Below are 20169 nucleotides of genomic sequence, written 5' to 3'. Positions count from 1 at the left end.
TCTGAAGGGAACAAACCCCCATTTCCCACAAAAGAGCGGGGCTGAAAAATCAAAACTCCACATTCAGGAGTCTGAAAGAGCAGGAGGAGTGGGGGGGTGGGGGGTGGGAGAAAAGGCAGGGAAGTGGAAGCTGCCCACCCTGACCAGAGTCAGCCCGGGGAGGGGCTGGCCAAAGGGCGAGGCCAGGAGGGGGCTTCGGTGAGTCAAAGCCCACCTTCTTTGCCCTCCTGAGCCCCCTCCCCAAGGACAGACCGCTGCTTCAGGGCCTCTGCAGCCTGCAGCCCTGGGAACTGGCCGTGCTGCTGCAAGGGGGCCTGGTTAGCCAGCATTTCGAGCCCACCCACCCCTTGGAGAAAGCAGGGCGGGTGGGCACTGGCCGAGACGCAGGTGTGGCTGGAAGAAAGTGGCCCTTCTGGGCAAGAGCCCATCTGCTCCTCCCTGTGGGGGGGGAAGGCAGCCTGGGGCTGAGCCCCCCAAGCGTGGGCAGAGCAGAGGCCAGAGAGCAGGCAAGGGTGACAGCGAAGGAGACGGGGGGCTCAGCCACAAATTCGGAGCACCCTCCTGCTCAGCTCAACAGACACACACACACACAGAGAGTCCACCCACCCTGCTTTTCACAAATGCAGAATTTGCTTTGAGAGAAATCACAGAATGACAGAGCTGGGAGGGGGCCTCAGAGGTCTTCTAGTCCAACCCCCCGCTCAAGCAGGAGAGCCTAGACCAGGGGTAGGCAACCTTGGCTCTTGTATGACCCGTGGACTTCAACTCCCAGAATGCCCGAGCCAGCAGGCTCATTGTGGCCCTGCTTACTCTCTTAGAATCCCTTCCTCTCCAATCTCTCCACTTTAAGGGATAGGTGGAAAAAAACCCAGGCATGGCTGGCTGGGGAATTCTGGGAGTGGAAGTCCACCAGTCATAAAAGAGCCAAGGTTGCCTACCCTTGGCCTAGACCCTTCCAGACAAGTGGCTATCCAGGGTCTCTTCTTCAACGCCTCCATTGATGGAGCACCCACAACGTCCGGTGTCAAGCAGTTCCCCAGGCTGATCGTCCTCGCTGTCAGGAACTTTCTGCTCAGTTCCAGATTCTAGGAATGTCCAAGGCTGCCCCCTCTTCCTCCTGGGGCCTCGGCATGGTGGCCCTCTGAGACCACCTCCTCAACGCTGCTGTGTCATTCCTACGTGGGGGAGAGGCCAGCACACTGACTGCCGTGACACAGCTTGGCTACCTCTCCTGCCCCAGAGCGTGGGGCTTGCCCTGAGCTATTTCAGCCCAAGGGGTCTCTCTCCTCAATTAAGGAGCCCACCAGGCCAAGAAGCCGGGGCCGTCCGAGACCGCCACTCATCCTGAGTTGCACAGTACCAAGTCTAATCACAGGTGGTCCCTTGACTCACAACAGTTTGTGTAGCGAAGTCATAACGGCACTGAAAAAAAGGGATCGGTGGCCATTTTTCACTCTTACAACTACTGCAGCATCCCCACTTGGCAGCTGACTCCTATTTACAACAGTCTCCCAGAGGGGGTCACGGGATTCCCACCCCTTTTGTGACTCTCTGACCAGCAGGAAGATCCAGTGTTGGGAATCTTGTCTGGTTTAAGACATTATTCTGCTCGGGGCCGATAGCTGTGTTGTTATTATTATATATTACGCAGCACCAACGTAATCGTAATCTATTCAACACCCACCAGAAAATAAAATTATTTACATCTGTCAGCTCTGCTTTCATAATATTTACTTTCAATGCGACTTTTACGTGTTTTTTTTTAATATCTCTGGTTTTACCCGTCTGTCGTGCGCTAAACAGAGCTGCCTTCGGTGAGACGGGCAGAGAGTTGATAAAATAAGGCCAAAAAAATGGAAGCAGCACAGAAGTCACAACATAAAAGATTTAAAAATGAAAACAAGGAAAAGGAGGCGAGTGGAAAGCCGGCCAGCTTGTCAAGAAGCACGCTGTTGCCAAGGAGGGAAGGTTTCCAGTAGGAACTGGCTGGCTTTTCCCAAAAGCTGGAAAGAGAAGCCTTCCGCGCTCCATTTTCAGAAAGGGCCAACCAGTTTATATTAATATAAGGGGACCAGACCAGAGGAAGCGAAGGAGCTGCTGAAAACCTGGGTTGATGAAACGTAATAAGACACAGTGCCCAAGCAAATATTCCATTATCATGGTTTAACAACGAATTGGCGTTATCAACTTGCTGCGATTCACCCAGCGAATCAAAGACCTGAATCCCTTCTGAGTCCGGGTTCGCACGTTTTGTGAACCCAGCCAGAGGGAAAATGCCAGGAACACAACCCCTTTTTAACAGCCCAGGGATACCTGGACGCTTAGCGGTCTCCGAAAGGGGTCTGAGTCACCGTGCCCAAAGCTATCCGCTAAACGGAGAGGTGGGTCTTTCCCCCTCCTGCCAGATCTTTTCCATCTTTCTGTGACAAGAGGCAATGTTGGGGGGTGGGGAGGGGTCAAGGCACTCACTTGTTCTCGAAGGATATTGTGACCGAATCTTCATGTACATCTTTAACAAAACCCTGCAGGTGGAAGGAAAAAAAAACAAGAAGTGTTACTGCCCTTTGAAGCGCTCGGTCGGTCTTAAGTGCAAGCGCAGACCTCGCCAAGCTGGACTGAGGAGAGAAGTCAGGGCATCCTGGAATCAACACTGGGGAAATCAAGGCTTGGTGTAAATCAAGTTCTAGAGTCACTGGTGTGTGTGTGTGTGTGTGTGTGTGAGAGAGAGAGAGAGAGAGAGAGAGAGAGAGAGAGAGAGAGAGAGAGAGAGAGAGAGAGAGAGAGAGAGAGGGAGAGAGAGATGGGAAAAGAGAGATGGAGAAAGAGAGAGATGGGGAGAGAGAGAAATGGGGAGAGAGAAAAATGGGGAGAGAGACAGACAGAGATGGAGAGAAAGAGACAGATGGAGAGAGAGAGAAATGGGGAGAGAGAGAGACAGAGATGGAGAGAGACAGATGGGAAAAGAGAGATCGAGAAAGAGAGAGATGGGGAGAGAGAGAGAGACAGAGATGGGAAAAGAGAGATCGAGAAAGAGAGAGATGGGGAGAGAGAGAGAGACAGAGATGGGAAAAGAGAGATGGAGAAAAAGAGAGATGGGGAGAGAAAGAGAGAGATGGGGAGAGAGAGAGATGGGGAGAGAGAGAGACAGAGATGGAGAGAAAGAGACAGATGGAGAGAGAGAGAAATGGGGAGAGAAAGAGAGATGGAGAAAGAGAGAGATGGGGAGAGAATGAGAGAGAGAGATGGAGAGAGAGAAATGGGGAGAAAAAGAAAGAGAGACAGAGAGATTCATAAGCAACATTTCAGGCAACTATGATTTGCAAAAAATGATTCTCTGGAGCAGCGAGAGGTAAACAATAGACAACTTTTACAAATGTGATGCAATTAGGAGTGTAAACCACGTTGCGTGATCTGCTCGATTCTTAGCAAAAACCCCACCTAACCAGAGCTCGCCTGGGGTGGGGGTTCCACCCCCCAGACTCCCTCCAGCCCCTTTAGGGTCTGGAGAGGGTCTCCCACCACGCAGACTCTCTGCGCTCAGGACCCTTCTGTTTCGAAGGCCCCCAATTGTGGGGGCTTCGAAACAACTCAGAATTCTGGGAGTTGAAGTCCAGAAGTCATCGAGGGAGCCATAGTTCCCCCATGCTGGCTCAGGAATTCTGGGAGTTGAAGCCCACCAGTCATCAAAGAGCCCAGGTTGCCTACCCCTGACCTAGCTGGAACATCTGGAAGGAAACCACCAGGCTCAGAGACCACCAAGGACCCTCCCAAGTTCAACCCTGAGCTACAAAGATTCTCCTTTACTGGATTCCTCTGTTTTCCCCGACGCCAAAGGATTGCCAGCTTTTGCAAACCGATCCCCCAGAAGCGCAGCACGACGGATTCCCCTCCTTTGCCCACAGCCCTTGCCAGTGGGGCACCTGTTTTATTAACAAAGATGGGTGAGGCAATCGTGGATTGATCCTCCAGGGACGGGGTGACGTGTCCTGGACGTGGACTGGGCTGCGAGCAAAACAGCCTGCATGCCCAACGGGTGACAGAAGAAAAACAGGTGCTTGGGAGGGGGGGTTGAGGGGGGGGACTGCTCTGCCAGCTGCCCAGGGGCCGCTATGCCACCTTCCTTGCTCCAGAAGCCGGCTTGTCGAGAGGGAATGTCACCACACCAGCCAACAAAAGCCAAAGCAACGTTTCCCATCTGAGACGAGTGGACTTCGATGCCTAGAACTCCCCAGCCAGCAAGGAACTCTGGGAGTTGAAGTCCACTCCTCTTAGGGTGGGACACACGGAGCGAGAGGAAGGAGGAAGACAGATCTGGTCACCTCGGAAGCCAGCTCCTAGGGGGCAATGTTGGTTAGAAGAGGGTTTATCCCCAGGGTTCGGTTTCCCTGGCGCAGGGGTAGGCCACCTTGGCTCTTTTATGACTGGTGGACTTCAACTCCCAGAATTCCTGAGCCAGCATGGCTACCCCTGTGCCTAGCTACTTGAATATGGAGGTTCTGGAGGCTAAAACATATAAAGGAAAGGTTGCTGGAATTGGGTATGTCTAGTTTAACGAAGAGAAGGACGAGGGGCGACAGGGTAGCAGTCTTCCAGTATCTCAGGGGCTGCCCCAAAGAAGAGGGAGTCAAGCTATTCTCCAAAGCACCTGAAGGCAGGACAAGAAGCAATAGATGGAAGCTAACCAAAAAGAGAAGCAACCTAGAACTAAGGAGAAACTTCCTGACAGTGAGAACAATTAACCAGTGGAACAACCTGCCTCCAGAAGCGGTGAATGCTCCAACACTGGAGGTTTTTAAGAAGAGACTGGACAGCCATTTGTCTGAAATGGTATAGGGTTTCCTGCCTGAGCTGAGGGTTGGACTAGATGACCTCCAAGGTCCCTTCCGAGTCTGTTATTCTGTAAGTCTCACCAAAGCAGGCCTGAGCTGCCTCTTGTGCGCTCACTTCCCTTGATGGCCCTGAAGAAAGCGACTCGGGACCCCTTTTTCACACTTACGACGGCCGCAGCACCCCGCGGGGTCACGTAGTCCAAATTCGCACGCTTGGCAACTGGCTCGTATTTACGACGGCCGCAGCGTCCCGGGATCAGGTGATCCCCTTTTGCAACCTTCTAGCCAAGCAAAGTCAAGGGGGGGGGGAGGAGACTAAATCCAGTTAACGACCGTGTCATTTAACTCAACCACTTTGGCCAGAAAAGCCGTAACATGGGGGCAAAACTGACTTAGCCCCTGTCCTGCTTAGCGACAGAAATCTTGGGCTCAATTGTAGTCGTAAGCCGAGGACTGCCTGTCCTCTGCCCGAGACGACCGGCTCTTCTCCCACGTCAAAGATCAGTCCATTCATTTAGCGCGGACGAGTTAACCAGTTGCTCACCCTCCGAGGAGTATTTATATCTCCTGCGCTCCTTTACCTGCCGACTGGAACCCGCGGCGGCCGGCCTAAAATAAAACTGCTGGGTGCTCTTCTTCTCCTCCCACCCCTGTGACCACCTCATTAAGAGTTCCAGGAAGCCTCTTCCTTAGGTTTCAACTTCACTTGCAATATGAAACTGCAACCGGCCGTTCCTCAGGGCTGCCTGCTTGAATATTAAAAAGTTTTTTGCCCCCTGTTTTCGTGGCAAGCCACACCTGCAGCAACCTCATGGGGGGAAACTCTGCACGAAGGGGGAAGACCATTCCCCGAGGATTGGCACCCACAGAACAAGCTGGACGGGGAAAGTAATAATAATAATAATAATAATAATAATAATAATAATAATAATAATAATAGTAGTAGTAAAGTTGGGACCTTTACTATTATTATTATTACTTCTTTCCCCGTCCAGCTTGTTCTGTGTTTCAAACTGAGTAGCTTCGTCACAACGGGCCCAGTTAAGCAGCGGGACGTCGCTTCGGATGTCAAGGCGGCCAACTTACAAGTCTTTCTGGTGGCTGGGCTGCCCCTTCCACAGCCCCTCAGCCTGGGGGGGGGGGGGGTCAGCTGCTTTTCCTAGCTGAGATAAAGGTCTTAGTTCCACTCTCAGAAGAGACAGCCGTTATGCCACCGAAGGCGAGAGGCGTGCCCCGACATTTAGTGGCTTCCTACCAAGACTTTACAAGGGTGCCAAGTCATCTCTGCCCTGGGCGTCCTCTTTCTGGGCGGATGTAAGCCACAGTCCAGGGAAGGACTTGCTGCTGGAGCTGGTCCCGGGCCTCCTAGCCAAGGGCTACTTGGATGGCTCCCAACTGCAGCTGACAAGGCAGATTTCCTGGCTAGACAAATTCTCCCTCTTCTTTTGGGGAAACGAAGCACTGACTCCTGATTCATACACACACACACACCCTCAGCCACAAACCCCAATGGCTGGGTCCACGCAAGCGAGCTTAGCTTAACGTGTTGGCCCTGGCCTAAGGCAGCCTCAGAGGATGCAAAACAAAGCAGGCAATTTCAGGAAAAGGCAGGGAAAGTAGATCGGTGGGTGGTAAGTACCCTTTCAGACCGGGGCTCAAAGTACACAGGGGAACCAGCTAGCAAATTCCCCTATGAAATGACAACGTGCGTCGATAGGGAGAGAAAGGATGCAACTGTCACAGAACTAGTGCATAAGGCTACCGTTATTCCACAGAACATCGGCTGGATAATGAATTTCCCGTGGATTTCAGCTCATCAACTCTGTGGTAAGCCCCTCCGGAGTGCCTATTAGGAAGAGCCACAGATTCCAAAAGTATCCCCAGAAATGAGGATCTGGAAGCACCTTTAGTGGCCCAAGACACAGCTTTTGAATCACAAAGGCTCATTTTAGTTTTGTCAGCATTCTTGGACAATGGGAAACAAGCCACCTCATCTATTAGCGCAATGTGTGAACCAGACAGGTAGAGAAGATCACCTGCAGGGCACACAATGCTACAAAAGCTTATTTTAAAAAATCATGCTAGGATCAACACCGCTGCCAACGGTGTAGATTTTAAGTTGCCGTGTTGTCGGAATACGGCAGAATGGCTTCTTCTAGCCAGAATAAGCTACAAATATAGGATTGAAGCGGAGAGTCTTCTGAATCCAGTAAAAGCGGCTTCTTAAAAATATTTTTCCCCCAGTGCCGGTTGCTCAAACGGAGTCTTTTGAGGACATCTGAGGGCTGCCTGATGGCTGGTAAAAAAAAAATACTGCGATATGGCAAACTTATGGCTTTAAAAATAACTTTACTTGATAAAGATGCCATAGCACAGCGCATACAAACGGGCTGAAAATAACCTGCTCCGCTCAGAGCGCCAAGGATTAGGCCTCAAAGGTTTCTGCCTTTGATTTGTGGCCATCTCCATGTCCAACGCGGGCTGGCGTGACTCCCTCTTGAGGTGGGGTGTCTAAAATTAGCAAAACACACCATCCCACCGCCGCCACCACCCTTTAAAAAAAAAAAAAGAAGCTAGGTTATGTTACTCCAGTGTGGAACCAGGAACTGCACTAAACGTATCTCTCATTAATACAGGCCAACGCAAGGCCCACATTGCACATTCTGGGTACCTACTTCCTCGTTTGAATATACACATGTGCACACTCCCCAATGTGATTCCTGCCTGTCTGATTGCAGCGCTGTGGAGCTATTACAGGACAGTGTTAAACCCAGGGATTTATCGTTCTCCTGTGTCTTCTTCCCGCTGAAGAGGGGAAACTGTCTGAAAGTGGCAGCCACCAATGTGGAGCTGTCCAACATCCAGGACTTTCCTAAGAGGTGTCTGGTTCTCAAGCCGGAGGTGGAAACGTTTAAAAACTTGGGTTTGTCCCCTGCTATAGTCCAGCTATAGTTGGCTGACTGAAGCCCAGGCTGAAAAAATCTCCCATTTTCAGGAAAGGGAGAATGCCCAGGCCTGGCAAGGGGGCAGAGAGGGGCCCTTCGGAGGGGGCTGGCATTTGGTTTGGCAAGGAAGGAAATGCCACTCGCTCTCTTCTCTAGCATGGGATCCCTTACTGGCCATCAATCACGTCGCTCAGGTAGGTGGTGGTGGGGGGTTGCAGAAGGGGCTCGGTTTCCAGTTTCAAAACTGGGGGCTCCCCGACCCGCTCCCCCCCTTTTTTAAAAGGGAAATTGAGGCAGCTTCACTAAGAAAGAAAGGAGGTTTTTAGGGTCAAGCCAACAGGCCTCCCTTGCCCCTCAATTGCCCCCCCTCCCCCGGAAGGGACCAGCCACCCTTTTCTTCCTTACAAGGCAGGAGGGGCCTTGGGGGGGGGGGAGAAAGGGGAGGGCTGTGCCCGAAGGAGCCCCACGGCGGGCCTCCCTCCAGAAGCCCCCCCCGCCCACCTGGAGGGGCATCTGGCCCTGCCAATCAAAGCCCAAAGGGATCCAGTTTCCCGGGGGGGGCGACCCTCTTCCCTGGGACGGCGGAGGGAGGGAGGGGAGGGGGCGCTCCAGGCCACGGGGGAAGGGGGCCACGTGGGGGGGCGACTCCCCTTCTTTTCAAGGGGAGAGGATGGAGGAAAGGGGGGCGCTGGGTCAGGACCCCCCTCCCCACCTTAAGGGAGCCCCCCTCCCCACCAGTTGAGGGTCTCGCCCGGCCCGTCTGCGGGGCTGCTTCTCTTCCTCCTCCCCCCCCCGCCACGCCCCCCGCCCGGCTCTCCCTGGGGACGGGGCCCCGCCCTCCGGTCGCCATGGCGACCNGACCCCTCCTTCTCCCTCCCCCCCCCACCCGCCTCACCTTGTAGAAGGCCCCGTTGGAGCCCCGCACCTCCACGGCCAGGCCCTCCATGGGCCCCGCGGCCGCCAAGGGCGAGGAGCCCCGCGAGGCTTGGCCCGCCGCCCCCGCCGCCGCCGGGGGGATGGGGGCGGGGCGGGGCCCGGCCTCCTCCGGCTCGGCCACCGTGACGACCGGCCCCAGCCGCGGCCTGGCTCGGCCCGCTGTCCTCTCTCTCTCTCTCCCTCCTCCTCCGTCGGCCGCCTCGGGCCTCTGGCGCTGGGCTCCCCTCCCCGCGGCCGGCGCCGAGCGCTACGCGAGGCAGGAGCGAGCGAGCGAGCGAGCGAGCGCGGGACAGGCCTCCCCTCACGGAACGAGCGCGCGCGCGCCCTCCCACCCCGGCCGTGCGTGCCGTGCGTGTGCGCGCTGCGCCTGCGCCAGCCCGACGCTCCTCCTCCTCCTCCCCCGCGCGCGCCCGGCCACGCCCCCCCCCGGCCGGACGCGCCAATGCGCGGCCAATCGGCCGCGGGCTGGGCCAATCGCCAGGAGGGAGCGGGGCGGCGCTGGCCACGCCCCTCGGCCTCTCCGGCCTCGCTCTCCTTTCGCCTCACGCTCCTCCTCCGCCGCGGCCAATGGGAAGGGAAAGGGCGGGGTGTTTCCCTCCCCACCCCCCCACCCCCGGGCGCAGGCGCGGTAGCCGTTCCGAGCGTTGCTCAACGCCCCCGACGGGGTTCCCTTGAAGTTCCACCGCCGTTGGCCAATGACGACTCGGCCCTCGGCCCCTGGCAGCCAATCGCAGGACGGATCGGCCGCCCCGCCTCCTTGGCACGCCTCTTGCGACGCCCTCGCCGCGCCATTGGACGGTCGGTTTTTTTTAAATTCCTCCTGCCTCGGCGAAGGGAGCGAATCGTCAGCCAATGGGGAGGCAGGGGCGGATTCACCCCGCGCGCCCATTGGGCGGAACTCGGAGGGGGGCGGGATGCGGGAGAACCCGGGCGCTGGCACGTGGCCGTCCTCCGGTCGCAGCTCCGGGGCGGCGTCTGAGCTCCCGCCGTGCCCCTCCCGAGGGAGCCGAGGCTGGGCGGCCCGGGGCGGAGCAGGAGGAGGAGCAGCACAGCCCCTCCCCTCCGCCCCTGGTGCAGATACTCGGCCGGCCCAGCCTGTTTAGCCCTGGGATGGGAGACCACCAAGCGATCCCAGGGCTGCAAACTCCTGGGCAGAGCTGGTGGGGCGGCGCTGCTTCATCGCTGGAAGGAAACGTCCCTTCCTTAGTCACCTGCCCTGCAAATTAGGCTGCCTTCAGTGTGAATCACATCAGACGGAGGGCGCTGTGAAGGAACTTGCTTTTGCCTGGCTCCGCACCAGCGGCAACCAGGGGGGTTGGGCAGGGGGAGGGCATTCCCCGAAAAGGAGGGACCTGCCGCCCTGAGACACCATTTTTTAATCCCACTTTTATTAGCTTTATAAATAACTTAAGGCGTTGTTTATAACTCAAGTGCACACAATATTCCTTTCCTCTGACTTTTGCCTCAACGACAACCCTGGGAGGTGGGTTGGGCTAAGAGAGAATGTCTGGCATAAAGTCACCCAGCCAGTTTCATGTCTAAAGTGGGACAAAGTCACCCAGCCAGCTTTAGTGCCTAAGGCGGGACTAGAACTCACCATCTCCTGGTGACTGGCCCAAAGTCACCCAGCCAGCTTTCGTGCCTAAGGCAGGACTAGAACTCCTGTCTCCTGGTGATTGTCCCGCCCAGCTGGCTTTCGTGGCTAAGCTGGAACTAGAACTCACCGTCTCCTGGTTTCCAACCTGACGCCTCGACCATTAGACCAAGCTGGCTCATTTTGCCCCTTGCAGGGACCGTCCTGTGAATCCCTCATGATGGCAGCCATGCGGTCAAGCTGACCCGTCTGGGACCTGCTCACCTTCTCGAGAGGAAGACCGGAACTTGTGTAAGCCTGGACAATGTCGCAGAAGCACCCACGCAAAAGGGGGGAATTGTGCCTCTTGAGCCAGGATTGGCAGCGGTTGCCCACAGTGGCCGGTGACCCCCTTCCAGCCTCAGTGCCCCGAGCAAATGGGGTGGGTGACCGCTGCTTCTGCTCCACCCACTGCTGGACACTGCTAGCTTTCTTCAGAAAGGCCGCCCCCCTCCTTTGGAGAGCCACAGGGGGTCTGCAAGGCCGCCCAGCCTCCACGTAAGTACAGGTGGGCAACTTTACACCCTGTGGACTTCAACTCCCAGAATTCCTGAGCCAGCGTGGAATTCTGGGAGGTGAACTCCACAGGCCGTAAAGTTGCCTTATGTCGCCCAGCCCTGCATTACAGGCGGCCCCGAGCGTAAATACAGGCAGTCCTCGACTTAGCAGTTCATTTAGTGACCGTTCAATTTACAACGTCGCTGAAAAAAAGGGACTTAGGACCGTTTTTCACACTTACGGCCGTTGCAGCCTCCCTGTGGTCCACGTGATCAAAGCCCAGACGCTTGGCAACCGACTCGTAGTTACGACGGTTGCAGTGTCCCGGGGTCACGTGATCCCCTTTCGCGACGTCCTTTGAAGCCCATAGGAAAGCCGGAATCACTTAACCGCCGTGTTGCTAACTTAAAACAACTGCAGCAATTGGGGCAAGGAAGGTCGTAAAACGGCAAAATTCACTTCGCAACGGAAACCTTGGGCTCCGTTGAGGCCTTAAGGACTAAACCTGTTGCCGTTCCCAGGTTTTCCTCTCCCCTTCAGTAATGCAAAGTCTTTTGTTGTGCTTTTTTTTTTGTTGTTGTTTAAAGACAGTGTGACAAATGCAAAACTGTGTCGGGTTACCCGTCTCGGTTGCCATGCGGTGGCGTTTTCCCGCAGTTGAAGGCCGACGCTATTTAAGCCCGGCTTTGTTGAGGTTTCTAAGCTGGCTGCCCAACCTCAGAAGTTTACATTACCCAAAAAAAAGAAAGAAAGAAAGAAAAAGCCTTGGGGGGGCGTTGTGGGGATAAGTTGTGTTTATTGTTGCTTATTCATGCGCTGTGTCGAAGGGAGGCGTTGCTGGGCTGCCTTTCTCCCACTCAGCTCTGCGTTTCTTTCTCCGGGTTAAGGACGAAGAGGAAGGTTGTAAAGGTGGATAGCATCGCTTGCCATTTTGGAAAGCTTTTTGCGTGCTTTTTTTAAAAATAATAATAATAATCCACCTGGACAATATTTGCTGGGGAGGGCGGGGAGGGGGTGTAGGGAGCAGAGCAGGAATGGATCTTCTACTCCAGGGGTCTTCGAACTTGGCCCTTTTATGACTTGTGGACTTCAACTCCCAGAATTCCTCAGCCAGCGTGAGGGAACTAGGACCCTTTGATGACTTGGGGACTTCAACTCCCAGAATTCCTCAGCCAGCGTGAGGGAACTAGGACCCTTTGATGACTTGTGGACTTCAACGTGCCTGGCTGAGGAATTCTGGGAGTTGAAGTCCGCAAGTCATCAAAGGGCCAAATTCGAAGACCCCTGCCCTTGACATACGACCACGGTTGAGCCTCAAATGTCTGTTGTAAAGCGAGACATTTATGAAGTGAATCTTGCTCCCATTTTATGACCTTTGTCACGGTTGTTAAATCAACCACTGCAGTTAGTAAATCAGTCACCGGTTATTAAGCGAATCTTCCCCACTCACTTGGCTTGTCAGACGGTCGCAAAAGGGGATCGCGTGACACCCCCCCCAGGGTCATAAACACGAGTCACTTGCCCAGCGTCCGAGTTTTGATCACGTGACCACGGGGAGGCTGGAACAGTGGTTAAGTGTGAAAAACGGTCCTCGGTCACTTTCTTCAGGGCCGTTGTAACTTTGAATGGTCACTAAATGAACCGTTGTAAGCCGAGGACTTCCTGTACGTAGAGTATAAATTCTTTTCAGGGGTCCAGTTTGATCTGGTTTAATTTGAGCACAACGTTCTCTGAATGTACCGGAGCGCTTCTGTTTTTGGGACCACATTTATTCCTCCTTGCTCCTAAAAGCCAGTTTGATGTTGTGACTGAGGCAAACTGGGCGGCTGTGAGTTCTAGTCCTGGCTTAGACGCGAAACCGGCTGAGCAGCTTTGGGCCAGACACTTTCTCTCGGCCCTAGGAAAGAGGCAGTGGCAAACCCCTCCTGAACAGCCTTGCCAAAAAACAACCTTTAGGGATTCCTCTAGTCAAGGAGCGGAGATTGACTGGCTCTTAAATTCATAAATCACTCAGAATAGAGCTGCAAGGGACCTTGGAGGTCTTCTAGTCCAACCCCCTACTCGGAATACAGAATAACAGAGGTGGAAGGGACCCTGGAGGCCTTCTAGTCCACCCCCCTGCTCAAGCAGGAGACCCTATACAATTTGAGACAAGTGGCTGTCCAGTCTCTTCTTAAAAACCTCCAGCGACGGAGCACCCATCTGGTCTAGTGGCAAGCTGTTCCACTGGTTAATTGTCCTCACTGTTAGGAAGTTTCTCCTTCATTCCAGGTTGCTTCCCTCCTTGATTTAGTTTCTACCTGTTGTTTCGTGTCTTGCCTTCTGATGCTTCGGAGAAGAAGTGGACCCCCCTCTTCTTTGGGGCAGCCCCTCAAATACTGGAACGCTGCTACTAGTCCTCCTTTTTTCTAGACTAGCTAAATCTCCCAGGCCTTTAATCATCTTAGCTGCTCTTTGTTGCACTTTTCCCCAAAATCTCAACCTATAATAATAATAATAATAATAATAATAATAATAATAATAATAATAATAATAATAATAATAATAATAATAATAATAATAATAATAATAATAATAATAATAAAGTTGGAAGGGACCTTGGAGGTCATCGAGTCCAACCCCCTGCTCAGGAGGTAACCCTATGTACCATTTCAGACAAATGGCTGTCCAGTCTCTTCTTAAAAACTTCCAGTGTTGGAGCATTCACTGCTTCTGGAGGCAGATTGTTCCACTGGTTAATTGTTCTGACTTGTCAGGAAATTTCTCCTTAGTTCTTTGTAATTTGTGGGTGACCAAAACTGGGTGCAGGATTCCAGATGTGGCCTTATGTCATCTTTTTTTCTAGACTTGCTAAATCCTGCAGCCATTGTTCATCTGTTCCAACAATTAACCAGTGGAACCACCTGCCTCCAGAAGCGGTGAATGCTCCAACCCTGGAAGTTTTTAAGAAGAGACTGGACAGCCATTTGTCTGAAATGGTATAGGGTTTCCTGCCTGGGCAGGGGGTTGGACTAGATGATTTCCAAAGTCCCTTCCAACTTTATGATGATGATGATGATGATGATGATGATGATGATGTTTCAGTCTTCAATCTTTAATCATCTTAGCTGCTCTTCTTTGCACTTTTTCCAGAAATCTCAAACCTTTTTTTTTGTAATTTGTGGGTGACCAAAACTGGGTGCAGGATTCCAGATGTGGCCTTATTAAGCCTTTATAAATATCGGTGGAATAAACTGACCCCCCCCCGTCTGCCTCTCTGCCAGCAATAAGTCTCCTCTCTAACGCCTTGAAGGGCTTCCAAATTCTCCCCCCCCGCTCAAAGCCCCCCACTTTCTGAATTGCTCTGCTTCTTGGGATGTTGGGGTGGGGGGGGTGCCCGGCTGTTTTGTTCCCCTGGCAGGGCTGCCCTCTCTGACGCGGATGCCCCCTCGACCCACAGAAGGGGCTTGTCGTCCCACAGACTCCGGGCTTTGGAGTCGAGGGTGGGGGGGCGAAAGGGCCCCCCAGTTCCCATTGAAGAAAGGCTGGGGATGACGTCAAGCCCGGGAGGCTGAATGGCTCGTTGGCCGAGGAATCCCTCGCCCGGTGCCAGGAATGTGCCCTGTGACCCCCCCCTTTCTCTTGAGAGCCCCCCTTGGCTCCTTCTCCCCCCCCTTGGGGACCCTGCAAAGATCCAGGGCTGGGGGGCTTCAGTTGAGGGGGGCAGGGAGAGAGGGAGGGGAGGGGCTGGGCGGCCCCCGGCACAGACAGGCCGGTCTCTTGTCTGGAAGGGGGACCTTCCCCCCCCCACTGCCAGCCTCCTTTCTGCCCCCCCCCCCGAGCCTTGCAATGGTGCTGAAAAAAAAGTGACTTATGACCGTTTTTCATACTTATATGACCGTTTCTGTGGCCTCTCCCCCCCCCCCGTCAAAATTCAGGCGCTTGGCAACTGACTTCTGCTTATGGCCGTTGCAATGTCCTCTCTGTGTGTGTGTGTTTGTGTGTGTGTGTGTGTGAGATAACAATCCCCTTTCGCGACCTTCCGACAAGCGAAGTCAATGGGGGAACCAGGTTCGCTTAAGAAGCGGGTTACTTTCTTAAGAACTGCTTAACAAGCGTGGCAAGGAAAGTCGCCAAACGGGGCAGGGTTCGCTTAGCGGCCGACTCTCTTAGCGACGGGAAAGGTTGGGCTCAGTTGTGGTCGCGAGTCGAGGACGACCTGTATGTTCATTTTATCTCCAAAACCATAACTTTGTGAGGTAGGCCAAGCTGAGAGGGATGGTTTTCTTCCTCTCCCTTCCTTCCTTCCTCTTCCTCCCTCCCTCCCTCCCTCCCTCCCTTCCCCTTCCCTTCTCTTCCTTCCTTCCTTCTGTCTTCTTCCTCCCTCCCTCCCTCCTTCCCTTCCCTTCCTTCCCTTCCCTTCCTTCCCTTCCTTAATAATAATAATAATAATAATAATAATAATAATAATAATAATAATAATAATAAAGTTGGATGGGACCTTGGAGGTCATCTAGTCCAACCCCCTGCTCAGGCAGGAAACCCTACACCATTTTGGACAAATGGCTGTCCAGTCTCTTCTTAAAAACTTCCAGTGTTGGAGCATTCACCACTTCTGGAGGCAGGTGGTTCCACTGGTTAATTGTTCTAACTGTCCTTCCTTCCTTCTTTCCTTCCTTCCTTCCTTCCTTCCTTCCTTCCTTTATCTTCCTTCGTCTTCCTCCCTCTTTCTTTCTTTCTTTCTTTCTTTCTTTCTTTCTTTCTTTCTTTCTTTCTTTCTCTCTCTCTCTCTCTCTCTCTCTCTTTCTTTCTTTCTTTCTTTCTTTCTTTCTTTCTTTCTTTCTTTCTTTCTTTCTTTCTTCTTTCCTCCCAGTTTCCACACACACCCCCACCCGTTCCTGTTGCTTTGTCCCCCTTTGCCCATAACTCACTCCATGGCTGATTCACAGGGGGGCCCAACCCCCTCCCCAGACCCTGCCCTCCCCAGCGCACCGTTGCCAAGGGACATGGGGGGGGTCGAGCACCCTTATAAAGCTCCAGCGAGAGCCCTGGGGAAGCCAGAGGCAAATCCCCTTCGCCCCTTCGCCCTTCCTCCCTGGACCAAGGCAGTCTACCTGCTGGATAACCCCAAGGCACCATGGACCCCCAGCCTCTCCTCCTCTTCCTCTGCCTCCTCCTGCCAGCGTCCCAGAGCCCTGTCCACTCTCCCCAGGTATGGGCACCCTTGCAGGGCACGGGGGGGGGGGTCCTTTGGGGGGGGCTGTGGCTGATGGTCACTCCCGTCAGCACCCCAACCTCTTCCTTTATTCAACAGCTGATGCTGGAAATCCTCGGCTCGGACCTCGCCATTCTGCTGTCGGGACGTGAAGCGGGGGACCCTTCGCCCCCCCTCGGCTCCTCGCCCCCACCCTTAGGTGGGCACCCTCCCCCCAGGCCCCCAACTCTGCCCCCCGAGCACCCCTGGCTTCCCCTCCTCCGGGAGATGGCCAGGACCCAGCCAAGGAGGCTCCGAGGACGGGCTCAGAAGGCAGCCCAGATGGGCTGCTTCGGCATCAAGCTGGACCGGATCGGCACCTTCAGCGGCCTCGGATGCTGAGGGTAAGCTGGGCAGGGGAGGGGGGACCACCGGCCTTCGGCTTGGCAGTCTTTTGAGATGGGGGGGCTGGGGCTTTGCTGGGCAGCCCTGGACCCGCAGGAGCTGGACCAGCCTGCGGTGGTGCCCCTCCGGTCTCCCCTGCCAGCTCCGAGGGGTCTGGCCGTGGTTCAGCCCTTCCTGAGACCCCGGCCTCCCTCTCCTGGGGGTCCTTCGGGCTCCAGCTGTGCAGAAAGCAGGGGCTCGTGGATGGGGAGAACGCCCCCCCAAATGAACACTGACCCAGTTGTGTGTGTTTTGTGCAATCCCTCTTCTGGCTTCGTGTGTGGTGATGACGCCTAACCCTGCCTTTCTCCAAGGGTTTGCAGGGAGGAGGAGGAGGAGGAAGGAAGGAAGGAAGGAAGGAAGGAAGGAAGGAAGGAAGGAAGGAAGGAAAAGGAAAAGGAAAAGGAAAAGGAAAAGGAAAAAGATGGGATGGATGGATGGATGGATAAGAAGGAAGGAAGGAAGGAAGGAGGGAGGGAGGAAGGAAGGAAAGAAGGGAAAAGGAAAAAGATGGGATGGATGGATGAATGGAAGGGAAGGGAAGGGAAGGGGGGAAGGAAGGGAGAGAGGGAGGGAGGGAGGGAGGGAGGGAGGAAAGAAGGAAAAAGGAAAAAGATGGGATGGATGGATGGATGGAAGGGAAGGAAGGAAGGGAGGGAGGAAGGAAAGGAAAAGAAAAGGCAAAAGATGGGATGGATGGATGGATGGATGGATGGGAAGGAGGGAGGGAGGGAGGAAGGAAAGAAGGAAGGAAGGAAGGGAAAAGGAAAAAGATGGGATGGATGGATGGATGGATGGGAAGGAAGGAAGGAGGGAGGAAGGAAGGAAAGAAAGAAGGGAAAAGGAAAAAGATGGGATGGATGGAAGGGAAGGAAGGAAGGAAGGAAGGAAGGAAGGAAGGAAGGAAGGAAGGAAGGAAGGAAGGAAGGAAGGAAGGAGCAGAGGAGGGAAGATGAAGAGGAGGAGGACTGAGGAGTCCTTGGTGCTGTCTCAGCTTGATGGTTTCCTTGCAGACGTTTCATGACCCAACTAGGGAACATCATCATTACTAACCCTGATAATGTTCCCTAATTTGGGTCATGAAACATCTGCAAGAAAACAATTAAGCATCCCACAGTCTTCCTCCTCCTCCTCCTCCTCCTCCTCCTCCTCCTCCTCCTCCTCCTCCCTGTAAACTCCATTCCCTTCTAGCGCTGATGATGTTCCCTAGTTGGGTCATGAAACGTCTGCAAGAACACCCCTCCCCCCAAGCTCAGAGAGCACCAAGGACCCCCCTGCAATACTCTGTGTCCTGACCACTTGGATTCCTTGACCCTTCCCTGCAGCCCACCCTGAGAAGATTAAATATGGAAACACTTTGCTGCCAACTTTTTCCCCACATCTCCTTCCCTCCCTGGTCCTGGATCCCATCCAGAGCTGATCCGATTGGCTTTCTCAGGATCCACCAGGGTGGGACCGGGGCGGGGGGTCTCAGAGGGCGGCCCAAGAGGGAGCAGCCCCGCCAGATGGAAACTTGGGACAGGCTGATCCCAAACCCTTTGGAAAGTGTCGCCGTCCAGCTTTTTCCCCTTTCCAAATTGTTCTTTTTTTTTCTTCTTTCCACCAAACAATCCATATTTATTTATCCATCCTGTCTTTACTTAACAGGCCGATTCAGCCTGACCCACGCACCGACTTGCATCCTTCCCGGGGTCCGATACGAGCCGTGGGGCCGGGACCCCAGATTGCCACGGATTGCCGTCTTCCTGTTTGTGACGAGGCCTCTCTGGGGCGGAAAAAGAATTTCTTCGAGACAAAAGCCCACCCAGGGCTTGCAAGGATGTCGCCTGGCTCGTTCCTCTGGGCTGCTGGCCCTGATCCCCTGCCTGGACCCCCCACCCTTTTCATTGTCGCTCTCCGAGATAAAACCCAACATGTCTTTCCATCTCCAAGCACTGGCTGGAACAAATTCCCATTTCTAACTCAATAAAAGTCGTTTTTTTTCTGTCCGATTGCCTCCTTTTCAATTGCAAAAGTCACCTGGGGGTATCAAACGGCTCGCACGGTTGCACAAAGCGTGGCGCGCTTGTAGGGGGGGTCTTCGCCCATGCAACCTATAATGTACGGCTTAGAGGGATAGGCGAGCCCAGCCAGCTGTGGCTGGTTCAACAAGCCACGGTTAAACAAACTAGGATGAAAGGTGAGGCTGCATCAGCCCAGCTGTTGACTTAACGCCTAATCAAAGTTTAGCCCGACGTGCGACTCAAAGTCCAGGAATATGGCTGACGGTGGGAATGCTGGCATTCTGTTCAATAACTCGGCCCCCTACAGATTTGAGTGGGTGGGAGGGGCTTCTTGTTAAGAGAAGCTGGCATGGATGCATTGCCTCTGGCATCATACAGAGTTTTTTTCTTCCTATCTAGAAGGGCAAACTTGTTCTTAACAGAACAATAACAGAATACATTCTATTATTCTGTTAAAACTCAGGATTGCCCCTCTAAGGAAAAAAAATAATAAAAAAATCTATATGGTATATAGGGTTTCCTGCCTGAGCAGGGGGTTGGACTAGATGACCTCCAAGGCCCCTTCCAACTTTATTATTATTATCATCTGTATCCGTTATATCACGGTTGGGCCACAAGGTGTCGCTGTTCCCTTCACATTTTCATGTCTTTTCACCTCTGAATTTTAAGAGTATTTTTTCAACCTTGGTAACTTTTAAGGTGGGTGGACTTCAACTCCCAGAATCCCCCAGCTGGCTAGGGTTAGGGTTGGCTGGGTAAGAAGACGGGGGGGGGGGAGAGAAAGTGTCCTTCCTGTATGCCGGCATCCCCCCCCCCATCCTGAAAGGTGGGATTTCTCTCCGTTGGGTCAGCCTGGAGGTCGGACCACAACACCCATCCTTCCCGGCTGGAATCCCTGCTCATCTGGGCTTGTCTAGATCCGGACAGGATTTCATGGTTCTTGGGATGTTTTAACTTGCTTCCATTCTCTGAATAAGTTGGATGTTTTCGTAGGTAGATATTGATTAGAGGCTGGTGGGATGAGGAGGGTAGAGGAAAAAATAGTGTTGCTGGTGATTCTCCACCTTGATGCAGAGAAGAAGAGCAGGGGTCTTCAAACTGGGCCCTTTGATGACTTCTGGACTTCAACTCCCAGAATTCCTCAGCCAGCGTGAGGGAACTAGGACCCTTTGATGACTTGTGGACTTCAACTCCCAGAATTCCTCAGCCAGCGTGAAGGAAGTATGACCCTTTTATGACTTGTGGACTTCAACTCCCAGAATTCCTGTCAGGGTGAGGGAACTAGGACCCTTTGATGACTTGTGGACTTCAACTCCCAGAATTCCCCAGCCAGCGTGAGGGAACTAGGACCCTTTGATGACTTGTGGACTTCCAACTCCCAGAATTCCTCAGCCAGCGTGAGGGAACTAGGACCCTTTGATGACTTGTGGACTTCAACTCCCAGAATTCCTGTCAGGGTGAGGGAACTAGGACCCTTTGATGACTTGTGGACTTCCAACTCCCAGAATTCCTCAGCCAGCGTGAGGGAACTAGGACCCTTTGATGACTTGTGGACTTCAACTCCCAGAATTCCTGTCAGGGTGAGGGAACTAGGACCCTTTGATGACATGTGGACTTCAACTCCCAGAATTCCTCAGCCAGCGTGAGGAAACTAGGATCCTTTGATGACTTGTGGACTTCAACTCCCAGAATTCCTCAGCCAGCGTGA

At 53.7% G+C, this 20169-nt stretch overlaps 1 protein-coding gene across 1 annotated transcript in view; it reads right to left on the bottom strand.

Moving 5' to 3' along the window:
- The window catches only part of FXR2 (FMR1 autosomal homolog 2), a 20956-nt gene extending 14261 nt beyond the window's left edge, over positions 1–6695 (bottom strand). The window contains exons 1-2 of the mRNA XM_015826851.1: positions 6651–6695; positions 2470–2522 (exon numbers count right to left, since the gene is read on the bottom strand). The gene's annotated coding sequence lies outside the window, so the exon portion shown is untranslated. The remainder of the gene's footprint in view (positions 1–2469; positions 2523–6650) is intronic.
- Between the last annotated feature and the right edge of the window lie 13474 nt (positions 6696–20169).

The sequence above is a fragment of the Protobothrops mucrosquamatus genome, unplaced genomic scaffold, assembly GCF_001527695.2.
Source record: "Protobothrops mucrosquamatus isolate PMUCROS unplaced genomic scaffold, P.Mucros_1.0 scaffold3335, whole genome shotgun sequence".
NCBI lineage: Eukaryota > Metazoa > Chordata > Lepidosauria > Squamata > Viperidae > Protobothrops > Protobothrops mucrosquamatus.
The sequence above is the reverse complement of the archived record's forward strand: the minus strand, read 5'-3'. Positions and strand labels throughout refer to the sequence as shown.